This window comes from Anguilla anguilla, chromosome 2, assembly GCF_013347855.1.
Source record: "Anguilla anguilla isolate fAngAng1 chromosome 2, fAngAng1.pri, whole genome shotgun sequence".
NCBI lineage: Eukaryota > Metazoa > Chordata > Actinopteri > Anguilliformes > Anguillidae > Anguilla > Anguilla anguilla.
The window spans coordinates 25,328,738-25,343,524 of NC_049202.1; the positions used below are offsets into that span (position 1 = coordinate 25,328,738).

Below are 14,787 nucleotides of genomic sequence, written 5' to 3' on the forward strand. Positions count from 1 at the left end.
TCTTATTTGTAAAGACAAAACGGAGCAAAATCATTTTGAACATTAGAGATCACAGATCAGTTTTCCTACAGGTTAAACCGTGCCCTTGAGCAAGAGCGAGAGCCAGCCGCGGGGTGCCGTACACCTGCACTGCAACATCGACTGCGGGAAGACGCCCCAGATCAGGGAAAGCAAAGATTTCGACCAGGCCCTGACATTCAGTTGTCCAGAGTCCGGGCACGCCCGAGCTCCCGCTAAATCAGAGCGCCAGAACACGCGCGGGGGTCGCGGTGATGAAGGCCGACCCCGGCACGCAACCGTTCCAGACGGCGAATCCAGGGATGCAGGGAGGGATGAGTGTGACAGCATCCCATTCTGAATACCATGTGGGAGGTTGACACTGTTTATTTTTCTGATGTGAGAACAGCAGAAATGCTTCACTCACTGATGGTGTAGGCATGGATCAGTTCTGAAGACCAAATGGTGTCTTACACTGAGGTTGACAGCAAATCATACCAATACTGAGTTCATCAAAAAAATCATACAATTCTAACACACTACCATGGTATTCTTGAGCTGATAATCAGACTGGGAGGTACAGGTATTTCTTGTGTGACTTTCAGCTGCCACAGGACTGCACAAGAGCCAGTTTGTAACTATTGCTCCAGGGCAAACATTAAAACATCCAAGTAACATAAAAAATATCTCCCAACAGCAAAGAACAGTAGTACAATCAGGTCAGCTAAGATGCTCTACCAAGTCAACGCAAATGTATTCCCACTAGAAGAATTAGAAGAATTGACTGTAAAACCATCTCCCAACTGGCAAAAAGGGCTCAAACTTTAGGGAGACGTTTGCAAAATATTCATTTTGAAATATATTCCACAGAAATACCACACCGGAAAATGCTAAAGACGTGTATTTCATTTATATGGTCAGTGTCTTTTTCCACAGTGGCAGATATCTCCATAAACAAAGTATATGGCTTGCCCCTACATCTATAAATGACTGCATGAGTTGCCCGGAGCGTGACTGTACGCCGTGTACGAGGAATTATTTGTTAAAAGGTTATTGTGTATCCCACAATGCTCCTGCGTTGGGAAAGAAGACTCCGCTCTATGCATTCTATCTCCTTCTATTTTATTGGTGCAATCTGTGTCTCATAAAACCGTGACACGGATGAAATTGCCCTGTAAAAAAAGGGGTTGTGTCTGACTCAGAGCCGCACGAGAACTACCTTCCCTGCTACCCCTGGGATTATAGACCAAGGCAGGGGCTGGGACAGTAGACCTGTAGGGGGGGAGCTGGGTCAGTGTTAAACCTGAGGATCGAGGAGGAATGCGCAAAGTACCTGGCTTCAACAGATGTCCCACTCCCAACATTATTTTCCCCCTTTAGAAACAGAGGCACTCAGGCAAACAGAAAGGACAGTGAGGAAGCATGCTGTCTGTGCACAATGAGGTGAGTGTGCATTTTCATGCATGTGCGCATGAGAGAGACAGAGAGGGAGAGAGACAGAAGGGGGAGGGGCAAGACAGTCTGTGCATGCATGCTGGAGGTCAAACGCTGCCACACATATTTCTTGAGTACACTATGTACACGCACGGGGTCAAAGTAGCCAGTAAGGTAAAAATGTTCCTCATGCCTATATCCATCAATAATACAGCCATGCTGACAGGCATGTATCTGCAGGAGCATTGACATGACCCCTGGGGCCAGACACACAGCCCCTGCACGCCTATCAAAGCAAGCACCGGCAACAGCAGCAATGAGTCAGCTTTCTGAGGCCCGAGCTGGCCGATGCCTCCGCGCTCGCGTCGGCCCCCATGGGGATACTTCCGCGACCGGGGCCGTGCGACACGGACAGGGAGGGGGCAGCCCCGACGCCCTGCCCTGAGGCGGGCAAAGGTGCGCTGACTGCCTTGACGCTGCGCCAGGCTCTGCCCGAGACTCTGCCGCAGGATCGACGCCACCGCCAGTGCTAACTGTGCACACTGTAAAACTGAGCTAACCACAGCTTCTGGGGGGAAGGGGGGGTTGGCCTCCCTCCAAATTTTCTAGATGTTGTTTCTCATTTCTCCTTTTCTCTCAGTTTGTTATGCAAGAGACAGAGCCACCAGACAGAGCTGGCTTGCCTCTTTAGTAAGATACACCGCAGAAAGACACTTTTCCTCATATAATATTAAAATAAGGAGCAAGAAGCAAGCGGCGGGCAAAGAAGAACCCCTCATGCGTGACACCGGCCGTACACCTTTTGTGAAAAGCTCAAACGACAAATGACTGGAATTCGCATGAAAAACCGTTTGAGTGATTTGCACCTGCTCTGCATTTGCCTAAACTGGTATGTCAGGTTCTACATACTGAAGGAGTAATTAGATGGCAACAGACACAGGGTCTTGACCCTCCTGAAGCTCTAACGCCCGAAAGCAAGACACTACAGGGATTTATTTTTAAGATTACGTGCTCACAAAAGGGCAGCAGAGGGTTAAATACTCCTAAGCTGTCCAACTGGCCACCTTTCATATGATCATTGCTGATGGTGCGTCAGCTGTCAGCAGGCCTTGTCTTACTTGGAAGTAGTATTCAGTATGCACGCTTTCTGTACTTACCAGAGTCCCCACTATAATGTTACAGCTTTGGATATCAATGGCATTCCACTGAAAAAAATTTACTAGGTTGAATATGAAACCTGTATCAAAGTTTGCACGCACTTTGTAGTGCACTGTTTACTTAAAGTTCCTGATTTCTTGATTTGATTTGATTTGAGAGGCATCCACGTGAGCAGATTTTGCAACCCTGCCAACAAATTCACACATATGTATGCATGCACAAACGTTCACACAATCTTGCACGTGCATATTCTCTTTTACAAATGCAGGTGTTCCAAGGAAGATAGCAATCAGGACGTGTTGACAAATGGAAGTAAATTCACACCAGAAGCTTCAACAAACAAAGAAAAGTTGTGCTGTTGAGTTTCCTGTTTCCTCCACGCAGGGCCCCATGGCGATCGCTAGCACAGCGCTAATCTGATGAGGGAATTCTTCAGCGACACTCAGTACAGAATCTCCTCAAAACAACTGCTTCCAACTTCACTTTTTTTAACACGAGTCTCAGCCAGCCCTAATCCAGAGCGGATTCGGTTGGTTTTACACATTCAAATGTAAGTATTGCCATGACATGATGTTATTTCAACATGACATCCACAGCAATGCATTAGAGAATCATTACCACCAAAAACAATGTACCTATAATAATTTTAAGACAAGGTCTAAAAGGTATCTATGAGGTACTAGGCCATTGCCTTCAAGAGCCTGGTTAGGGCTGTGGTTTAGTAGCTCCCTACATATTTTGAATCAATGAATGAATCAAGGTTCTATTTACACCATTAAAGACAAGGTTAAAAGGTATCTATGAGGTACTAGGCCATTGCCTTCAAGAGCCTGGTTAGGGCTGTGGTTTAGTAGCTCCCTACATATTTTGAATCAATGAATGAATCAAGGTTCTATTTACACCATTAAGGAAGCAAAGAATTCACACTTAACGATCAACTACACAATTCGGTGACAATTTAAGAAACCTATTGCAAAGACGCATGAGCTAGTAGGCTTGCCTTGTCTTGTTCAAAGCTTGAGGTTGCAGACACATGTGTCTCTTCAATCTGCCTTGACAAAAGGTACCATAGACTCAGCACACTTTACACGACTGCAGCACTTGAAGCATTAAACAGTGTTTCAGAAATCAAAGGATGCTTGGCTCACAATGCGTTCCTCTGTTCAAAAAGACACTGATGTTTCACTTCAGAGGTCACAGCAATTCATTTAAACTTGCTAAGATGTTCCCAGTATATAATTAACTTCATTTATACAACGGCTTGGCTGAATACTCGATTCTGATTGGTCCAAGGGTGGGCATTATTTCTTACTAAAGGGACACCTCGGCCTCTTAACAGTTCTAAAATGAATGCGTTACAAAATCCAGCATTCTACAAAAGTCACAACAGCAACATTATTCTTTCGATTGAAATGTTGTTACGTCCCCTCCCCATTTCAATGTCCAATTTCCCAATTTATGGAAACGTTGAATCGCGGTTCTAGTTACTGGCTTCATTTAGCGTTGCCAACCACCGCGCAAAATACTGAATCGTCCCTTATTTGGACAGTAGAATAGACGTTCCGTATTTAACTCATGGCTATGGGATGCATTTTCTTCTGTATCTTTGTTAACGATTACGTTTATAGTAAGCACTGTTTTGAATATAATTCAGTAGTTAGCTAGCTAGCTAGCCAGGATAAAAAATAATGCCATGAGACCATTTTGACCAAAACCAAGCTGAATTTTACTATTGGCTAGGTGACAAGTGATGGTGAGCCTATCATAAAGCTAGCTGGCATTCAAACCCGGTTTCAGAAGGTCTTGAAAAAGAGGGTCTTGGTCACTGCGTGACCGAACCATTTTAAAAAGCGAGACAGAGCTAGGGAGAGTGATTTGATTGAGTTATGGTTTCATGCAGTTTTTCTTAAATAATGTAATGACATAAACGACCAAAATTGGTGGTATGGAATAAAATGAACAGGAACTATTTTTTCTTGATGGAATCGTTTTCATAGAATTAACGACCGGAGGTTTTTGCTTAACAACGGTGCAAATAGAACTGGTAACCAGAGTTTTTGAATAACAACGGTCCAATTAGAACTACCAACCCGAGTTTTGCTTGACAACAGTAAAATAATATGCCCAAACGCCCGCGGAAGAATATTTCACTGTCAGCTGATTTAGTCGATAAAAATCAATAAATATTAAAGTAATCATATATAATCATTGATGGTAACCTGTTGTATAAGTGGAATAAACCCCGGACGTCCCGTTATTGGAAAATAATGTACTTCGGTGGTGGTTAAGGGACCTCAGCTTCGCCTCGGCCGCATCACCACCCCCGTCGTATATTATTTTCCAATAACGGGACAGCCCGTCGTGGTTTATTCCTTACATACAGTCAATGAGTTTAATTATAATGACATATACAGTCACTTAATATAACCATGAATATCTCATTTCTGTCTTAATGTTATTGATATATACTGTATCGTCCATTATGTTTTGTTTTTTTTGCAGCAAATGTTTTTTTCATTCGATAAACATAAAATTTTTACTTACTTCATTTGAATGAAGCTCAAAATTTTCATTTTAGAAAAGCTAAAAAATATAGCTGTAACAAATTCAAGTAATATTTTAGGTTTATGCAATGAAGCATTTTTTTTTCAGTGCATGACTAAATGAAAACATTAAAGAGAGGTGGCCAGTAAGTTTGTATGCAACATTACTGGAAAGTAGACCAGTGAATGACAAAAAACATTGTTAGACCATTTTGCAAATATTTTAATTCACAACTAAATGGGAAGCTAACCAGAATATTCCCTGGTGTTCTGGAAATGTTTCATATCAGCTGGGGAAGCAGTGGCGAGCGATTCTGATTCACAGCACAAATTAATAGAGTGGAGGCCTCAAATAACAAGTAAAATGGCGCAAAGCTTCAGTGGACATGTGCTGCACTGAAGAAGCAATTTGAGACAGTTTGCTGCAAATGAATACATAAGCCACAAGCAGGCAGGCCAGAGGAGGCCAGTCATAGCACACGGGAAACTTAATAGGGCATTTAAAAATACTGTCCCCATTTTCTCACCAGGATTAACATAACTACAACCTCAACAAACTCTCCCCTCTCTGTGTCTTTTCATTCCACTCACCATTTCCAGCCTGACTTTGGTGAAGTGTAATTTTTCTGATGCAATACCACAGGCTTCTATTTTTGGCATACCCAAACCAACAAGGAGGTCTTATTTGGCCTTGTAAATTCAGCTATTATATGTTAAAAATAGGGCTCTGGTGTAAGCAGCAGGCTTAAAATTAAAAGCAAAAAAATAAATAAAAAGATCAAGAGGTGGAGGATTAAATTTTTTTTGCTGCCACGCCCTCAGCTCCTGAATTTTGTCCATAAAAACAAATCTACTAAAATGTTTAAAGATTACAAAAAGATGCACTAAAACTGTGTACCTACACTGAAATGACCCATTTGTTTCAGTACTTAACCCTGAATTGAAGCTGCTGGATTAATGAGGCTTTGCAAAAGTACAATTGGGTTTTCTGACCATAGCCATGCTTACCCAATCCTCCTTGTTCACATTTTCTATTTTCTATATTAGTAGCCTTCTCCACTGATTCAACATATGCTCATGACCCACAGTTTCCTCTGGGGTCCCTTCTTCACAAGGATGTCTTCCAACCTCATAAAGACAAGATTAGTGTTTTCAGTTTGTGCCGTAGATAAGGGAGCAATCAGTGGACATGCTGATGCACTCCATTGGCTTTTCTTGAAAAACATAAAAAATGTTCTACAGGTAAATATGATTGTAAACCAAAGCGGAATCAATAACGTCATTACAGATTTGCCTTTGGAAATATAATTTAAGCACAGTTTATAAAAAACAGTTCAGCCATTAAAGGTTGCACAGTATCCTAAAAATAAAACCAAATTGTTTTCATATCTATAGTATTAATTGCATGCATGGGTACAATGAGGGGTAAATAGGAAGCACTGTTTAATCATATTAACAAATCAAATAAGAGGGAATTATGTATAGACTGATAATAATCTGAACTTCACAGGAAGTGCATGTTGATTAGTATAAAACCACTCATAGATTAAGTGAATTCTGGTAATAATCAATAATCAAAACAAAGGAGCCCCCACCTTCAGAAGAAATCCCCTATTTCTACCCAGGGAATTCCCTCCTCATGAATGGAAATACAAAAATGTTTGCAAACTAACCTGTAGCCTGTAGATAAAAAGATTTAGGTAACTGGGTACATGATCTGGTGAAATTCAGATAACAATAACAACTGGATTATCCTCTATTAAATATGAAAATGCAAGTGTACTGAACATAACTATTATATCACTGAAATGCTATGTTATAAATTTTAATGGCCATAGTGGGCTGAGGGGGCTGTCCTCTGAGAGAAAATGTGAACCCAGCAGATGACTACTTTTTTTGATCATTTCTACAACCAGTCGACTCATAAACACCAATGGGCTAGATTCTGCTAACACAGTTTCCTCATCTATGAGTGAATAGTTAATCACATTATGTGGTTATGCTGGATTCCACAACATGAAAAATTCTCACAACTGCAATTTATTTATGTCAACACTCCTCTATCATTAATATCAAAATGCAAGCAAGCTAAAAAAAAAAAAGTCATGCCTGTCAATACTCATGAATTTCAAGTAGGATGTTTGGTTAGGCTATATAAGTTCTCTATGGAAGCATATAAATGTTTGAAGCATAAAACTGGAGGAAAGAAATTGGAAAAAGCAATATTAAAACCCTGGTGTTTATGCACCCTTACATGACAACAAACTGGACTTTGAACATTCAACCATTGTATTTTCACATGTAGACATTTATCATTCTGGCTATATTGCTTCCAGCTTTAATATATACATTATTGTCAGTAAATTCATAAATCACTATTTTTACTGTGTTGCTTTAGATGACATTTTTAATTCAGTACTAATGCTCTATAGGCTTACATCTGGAGGAGAAAAAACTGGATTTACTGAGAGGACTTACAAAACCATCAGGACCAACCATCTTTTCATAAAAATAAAAAAAAACACAAATGCACGGATCAATAACTCCCAAGGGATATTCTATTTTCATTTAGCTAAATAAACAAAACCACCCTCTCCGCAATATCTCCATGGCAAGGAAGCAGATTCCCACTTGCTAACTGCTCTGCCTCAGACAGTGCAACAGGACTTGATAATTTAAACCCATAAACAAGGAGCTAAGCACGTCCACGTCCAATAAAGAACTGCGGAAAGCCTACTCCTGCTCCGGGAAGGTAATATTAGAAGTAGCGCTGTTAATAAGAGTGAAGTGTGGCCACATAAAACTGTCTCTCAGCTCCGAAATCCAATAAAATGCATTTTACATCTATTTATATTTTCCCCTATGAGATTCTAGCAAGGACAAGCTATTGGGAACCTGGGGGAGGACCTCAAAAGACTTGCTTGCGGCTGGGGGCTATCGCTGGCTACCACCTGCAGAGAAACCTCAGCCCCTTTTTTAAAGACCCCCTCGAAGCAGTGGGGGGGGGGGGGAGGGGGGCTTGGGGGGGCAATTGGTGGTTAGCGATCAAGGATGGGGGGGGGGGGGCACACATTCCATTTTCGATGCCCGATCACCTATACCTCTGCCTAGAACCGGCATCCAATGTGATGACAGAGCACGAGAATGCCAACAATCGCGCATGGCTACAGACTTGGGAACAGAAAAAGAGCTGATATGCTGGAACGCACCGTTTTGTTATCTTAAAGAGACCAGAGCTTCAGCGCGTCCCACTCGGGGGATCGAACCGCATTCCGATAAACGCCATCACGTTCCATAGGACGCCATTGCTTATCAGTGCCCAACCTGCGCCACCCCCAGGACACACTCAAAAACTCGCCCACCACCTGGCCAATTGTTTATGGTAAAACATTCCATTTCTGCTCAGGAAAAAAAAACTCCACTCCAAAAAGAACTGTTGACAGAACAGTTTTGTTAACAAATTGTCACAGACCCCCGGGGCACTAATGCAAAATCAATAAGCTGAAGGTTTCTTTGCACGGAAGGGAAACTGGAAACACGAAACTAAACTAATTGTCGGGACGGCATGTTATTTTCAGTGGTGAGCTATTTGAAAATGTCGAATGAACTGATTAAGAATTTAATGCGGCGCTGATGCTCTCCGGTGTTTGCCTTAATAAAACTCAAATGACTTGATGTCACAGAGAACAATTTATGCCCCAGCGAAATGATAACCCTGGCAAGAAAAAGTCTTATTTATAACTGCTAAATGAAATTAGTTGGAAATTGAGCTTATTAAATTGGAGTTGTGACTCCTGGGCCCCACTTCGTTTCGACAGGCGCTAATGTCTTCCCAGACTACTTCTAAAAGGCTTTTTCTGCCATTCCGGACACCGGAGCAGAGGTTGTCGGATACAAATGGGAAACTCGTAAAACCTGCTCATTTTAAGGCTAGATTTCCTGTCTTTACGGTTACCTCCCCACCAAACTTTTCTGCTCCCGATTAGGCAGTCTTCCAAAAAAGCTTAAAAATATAGGCTACAAAAAAACTTAGCACAGAGCTATACATAATTAATAAACAAAGCATGTATTACTTAATATTCAGTCACAAGTTATTACCAACAAAGCACTAAATAGAACATTGCTCAATTAAACGATTAGGCTATGGATGTTTTATCATTGGCAACTTTCACTTGTTTGCAGTTAATATATAACTTTTACACTGAATTTTTATGTAAATACTGCAGAGTTTCATTAATCCATTTACAGAATAAAGACCTAAGAGCTCAGATGAATTAATTTGTCAAAGACTTTGAGGATCAAATATAAACAAGTGTTACATTACTTTTGAAAATGTTTACACAGTTGATATTCAGAAATGGTTGCTCATGGTGTTGCTCTGAAACCAATTAGCCTAACACTTAAATTCCTCATTCAGTTAAGGACAAAGTTCAGTGGAGTTATACTGAGTGTGAAGCTAAAGAAAATGACAATTGATTTAGAAAGGCAGAAAAGACTGTCGTTGTCTCATTTGGAATGCAGTTGACACGTGAGCAACAAGCACCACTTGGCCAGCCTCACCTTGAGACAGAGTTTGAACTGAACAAAATGAAAGGAATGATGGAAAAGGCAACAGGAAAAAAGGGGAAGAGGAAAATCACATTTCTGCTCAGCACACCACATCTTTGAGTTCTGTGAGCTCCCATGGTGCACTGTGCTCCCTCACTTACAGTGGACACATCAAACAATAAGTCACAAATAAAAAACAGGGTCAAACAGCCACAAAAGACTGAGCATGTTCATGCCTGCAGGAAAACAAGAAAGCAAGAAACAGAACATTTACAAAGACCAGTCTTGCTCCACAATGTACCTTCAGCCAGACTGTTCCGGAATGCACAGATGGGGTTAACTACCCGGCCTGTTCTCTCCAGGCTCTGACATCATAATACAGTGAATTCAGTTCAGGACATCAGCTGCACAGCCTGGTTATATAACTGAACTCTTTTTCACATTTTTTGAGTACCCAGCAGCGTTGCCCCTCCAGAGTGGGACAGAGTGGCCGGCTGCTTTGAAAGGCTAGGGAAGGTCACCTCTGCCCTCCAAACAGTCATCCGAAAAACCTTAACAGAAAAGGCAGGGAGGGTCAGACGGAGTTCCAGCATGACTGGGGGCTAGATGATCTCGAGTCGACCTCTGACAGTGGTCTCCAGGACACAGGACCTCCTGCTGACTGAGACTCCTTTTGTATCCCATTCATTCTTATTTTCATTTGCCTGCTCCAAAAAGGCTGCTACTTTGCAGGTAGTCGCTCTCGCTATCTGCCAGATTCATTCCATTATGCGCTCAGGGAATCCCTGTCACCAGACTGCAACACCGTCTAATGGTGCACGACCCAAAAAGAAGGAAAATTTATAGTGTGTGATCAGACCTGGTTTTGCCAAGGCTTAATAATCTACAAAACTAGGAGTACAGACCACAAAGCATGATGCGATAAGCAAATGGATAATGATTAATTCAGTGTATGGTTTGCTTTTGGAGAGTAGCCAATGTGAAGTTAAATGCCACAGAGTTAATACTGCCCCCTTTATAAATCTTTTGAAATATCAGGGTGATTTTTTAAACTGCTGGGTTTTCATCTTTCTTCATTGGTAAGTGTCATATATATCCAAAAGAATTTTTGTTACAAGTGGATAAGTGCATTTTTTCTTTCAAGGCAAATAATTAACATCAAGCAAATAATAATAATAATAATAATAATAATAATAATAATAATGATAATAATAATAAAGAAAAAATCCCCAATGACCATTCCTAACAATAAAAACAATGGTACCAGTAACATGTATTTTTAAAAACCTACAATCCGAACAAAAATGTTGTTGAAAAATATCCACCATAGGGTATTTTCAGTTAAAACTGTTTTTAGAAACAATAGACTATCCCAAGGTTATGAGTTGATCCAGTGCTTAATAATTTTACACAGCCGAAATGTAGATACAAATGCACAAATAAAGCAACACACTATGGCAGATTCAGAAATCTGACTCGGAATGCACCTGTCCCTTCTCGGGTTAGTTGAAGCTGTCCTCCCCACCTCTAACATTAAAATCGCACAGACATGCTCACATTGCCACAGTGAAATATGATTTGATGGTATGTGTCAAATCAAATCAAAACAACTTATCACCGTCTACCCTCACATTGTACGAGACCAGAGAAACACGTTTAAAATCCTCAACGGTCACAAAGCTATCAATTCAGCAGAATACGAGAACATACATTTAGCAACATTTTGTCCGTGCAAAACTATCGTATGAATAACTATACTAATTTCACACCGGAAAAACAACTAATTATGAAGTACCTGGAGAGTATCCAAATACCTGCGTGCAGTGCACGGGCTTTTTGTTTTCGATTTTAATGAAATGAGCCATCATTTATGCACCAAATTCCCAGCCACAATGGCTTAGCAATATAGCAAACTAGATACTGCTAGACCGTACTCATACATTTGCCGTCACGTTAATGGAATGTGTAACCTGAAAATGCTGCGGGAGTTCGAATTAGAATAGAACATAACAGTATCCAAGGAGATCCATTGACGCTGTTTACAAACTTACCTGTACACGGCAGATAATGTTACATTAAAATAAATGTGTCCATTAACAACTTGAATCAGATATATTTTTTTTGAGAAATTATATATTAGGCTTTGGATAAATATCCTGTAAAACTATTGCGTCAAAATTATGTCCTTATCCAATATATGCTTGCAAGCTGTGTCATATCGAGCTGGCTGTGGGAGCTTCCTAGCTTGCACAGTGATTGCAAAGAAAATAACCCTGACCGCGTCCATGGCATAATGTAGATCAAAACAATAAACATCAAGTCACAGTATAATCACAGATGGGACGACAAAATCATACAAATGGGCAATGTTTTTAAGATGATCTACACAAGGGAACTCAAGAGGCCAAACTGCAAAATGCCTTTCTGTTACTGATCTGTCAAAACCACGGAGCTAGCTGGGGTATTCTGACGTTGGCTAGCTTGGACACACTAGCTAAACGCATACATGCAAAATGCAACCATCACTGTAAACATCTGGATTGACGCGTATTAAAGTAATACTCACTGTATGGTTCTTCGATCTTTGAGGGTTGAGATTTTAAGACAGAAATTATGAAAGAAGTCCAAGCACTCTCCGTATCCAGTACCAGTGTAGTGGCTAGCTAGTTGTACACACTGCACAAGGATATTCGAGCTAAATTCTCCGCAGGGCGCAGCGTGCTGACAAATTAGCTAATATTTCATGGAGTTTACGCCTAACTCATAAAATAAGTCACTGTATGCTTTTTATTTTAATTACTCTTTGAGATTGGGGAAAATGTGCTCCGGTCGTGTTCGTCTGCTGCCAGGACAGGGAATGAAATCAACAGAAATACTACAATTGCTCCTCCCTCCCCTCGCGTATGTACAGTATGTGGGCGCGCATTGCTCGAGGCCTATAAAAAAGAATTTAATCAAACTATCTACTGCTCTCTACAGGGCTAACATTGTAAAATACTTTATTACAGATCAGGTCTTTATGACAAAACACAATCAGGGTGTACTGTACTCATGTTCAGCACATAAAATAAATATTTAATGTTTAGGCTCACGAAATCACCTGAGCTCTCCCTTATTTTTCCAGATCTGTGTAAACTGATCCTTGTTTCACAAGGTGAAATATAAAGGTCCTATATTATGACTATCTTCATGGAAAAAAGAATTAGCCTACAGCTATAACCTACAAATTCACACCAGTAAAACGATGTCGATCTCCCATGTATAATTATTATAAAAATTACATTAAAAATTACTTACGTCAAGCAGCAGTGACCTTCCATAGACATGAAGTCCATATTTCACGACGTTTTTAATTTTTTTTTTTTTTTTAAATCAAACATGAATCACAGAAGACATGATGATATTTTGATCTATTTTTGTACTTGCAATGAATTATGATGGGTTTTTTTGGGGGGTGGAGGGCGCTGACTGTATACATTTAAGTTTAATATTTATCTTTTTGATGTTTTTAAATAGGAAATTGAAATTACCTGACTATACACAATTAAACAGACTGTTCAGAACTGAAACACAAAAAAACGTGTTTCTTTTATGCATTTAAGCTACGTTTGCATTTTACAATAAACACAAACCCCATATATTATATTTGAGGCCTTTACAATGATCCTTTTTTGTATTGCAGGGAAACTTGCAAGGTCACTTTCTGCCATAATTTAAAAGAAGCCAGTGTATTTAGTTATCATATCAAGATGATGGCTCCATTGTCACTGTTATATGTATTTATTTACCCTGGGCTGTAAGAATGAAAGCAAAGTAATGAGGATCGATAGAGATGTCACACAGTGTATGCAGTATACAAATGTTTAGATTTAATCATGTAGTCATTCTTGGTCATCAGTAACTTCAATAAGCTCAGATCTGAGGAGAGGACACTAGCATCCTTTTCTCCACTATCCACCTGCCCCGTCCAACAATATACTCACTGCCAAAAACAACAGGTATACACATGCACACACCCACCCACACACACACACACACACATGCATGTACACAAAAACACACATACACACAGCACAAAACGTCTGCAATATAATGATTATACAGTGCTTTTACTATTTGTCATTTGTTGGTACATAGCACCTAGCTTAATTAAAGTTTGTGTGCATACATCATAAAGAAATGTTTTTCCAGGTTTTATGCCACGGACTAATGATTCACTCTAATTTCAGCTCCTTATGAATTTTCATGACTACATTTATTTGGACATTGACTTCAAACCCTGCATCAGCATCTTCCAATACTGGTGACCATCCACAAAGGTTTTCCCTATATGAGAAAACTGCCAGTGTGAGTAATTACAAGTGTACCAAGAAATCCCTTCTGGGTCTTTTCCCAATCGCCATTATTGTATGTCTTCTTTCTTTAAGCTCTGGAGAAATGTTACAGTGTAGGGTACAGGGACCACTGATGGTCACAGGGGTCTTCTAGGGTACAGGTCATGACCTCATACTGCATTAACCTGGAAGCTAGAAATGGCTTATTTAAATGGATAGCAGTACAGTCGAATGATGCACAGGAAATTGGGATTAGTATAACTTGAAAACTAGTCTTGAGTATTTTCAAATCATTTTGTAGTGTAGGCTCACCTGCCACCGTATGCATGTCAGCAGATTTACTAAACATATTGGAATGCAGTATTGCTTATACATGTTTTAAAATAAAATAATTCTTCATTCATTTATTTATTTATTATTTATTTGTTGGTTAATTAATTAATTAATTAATTTCTCTCAAAATGGAAAGTGGATAAAATCATTAAATTCTTTTTTTGGGTTATGGAAACAAGCCTTCAGTGCGCAGAGGCAAAGCTGTGGCCTGAGGGTTACCTAAGGGAATTTTAGCTTATGAACATCTGTTCATGGTGACTAACTTGATCTTCCTGCTGATCCCCAGGAATATTTTTTCCTGAGACACAGTTGAAAGTGCAGCTGCTGACAGTATTGATATGAATCTTCCACCACATTAATACCCAATAGCCAGCAAGGTTGTGCTTGTGTCTGTATTTGGCAGATGGATAACACATCTTTGTGTATGTAAGGACGTGATC

At 40.2% G+C, this 14,787-nt stretch overlaps 1 protein-coding gene across 2 annotated transcripts in view; it reads right to left on the minus strand.

Moving 5' to 3' along the window:
• LOC118220327 (thyroid hormone receptor alpha) overlaps positions 1 to 12,564 on the minus strand; it is a 133,131-nt gene extending 120,567 nt beyond the window's left edge. Inside the window, exon 1 of one of the 2 annotated variants that reach the window (XM_035404169.1) lies at positions 12,247 to 12,564. The gene's annotated coding sequence lies outside the window, so the exon portion shown is untranslated. The remainder of the gene's footprint in view (positions 1 to 12,246) is intronic. The other variant, XM_035404170.1, reaches the window with a different exon arrangement.
• Between the last annotated feature and the right edge of the window lie 2,223 nt (positions 12,565 to 14,787).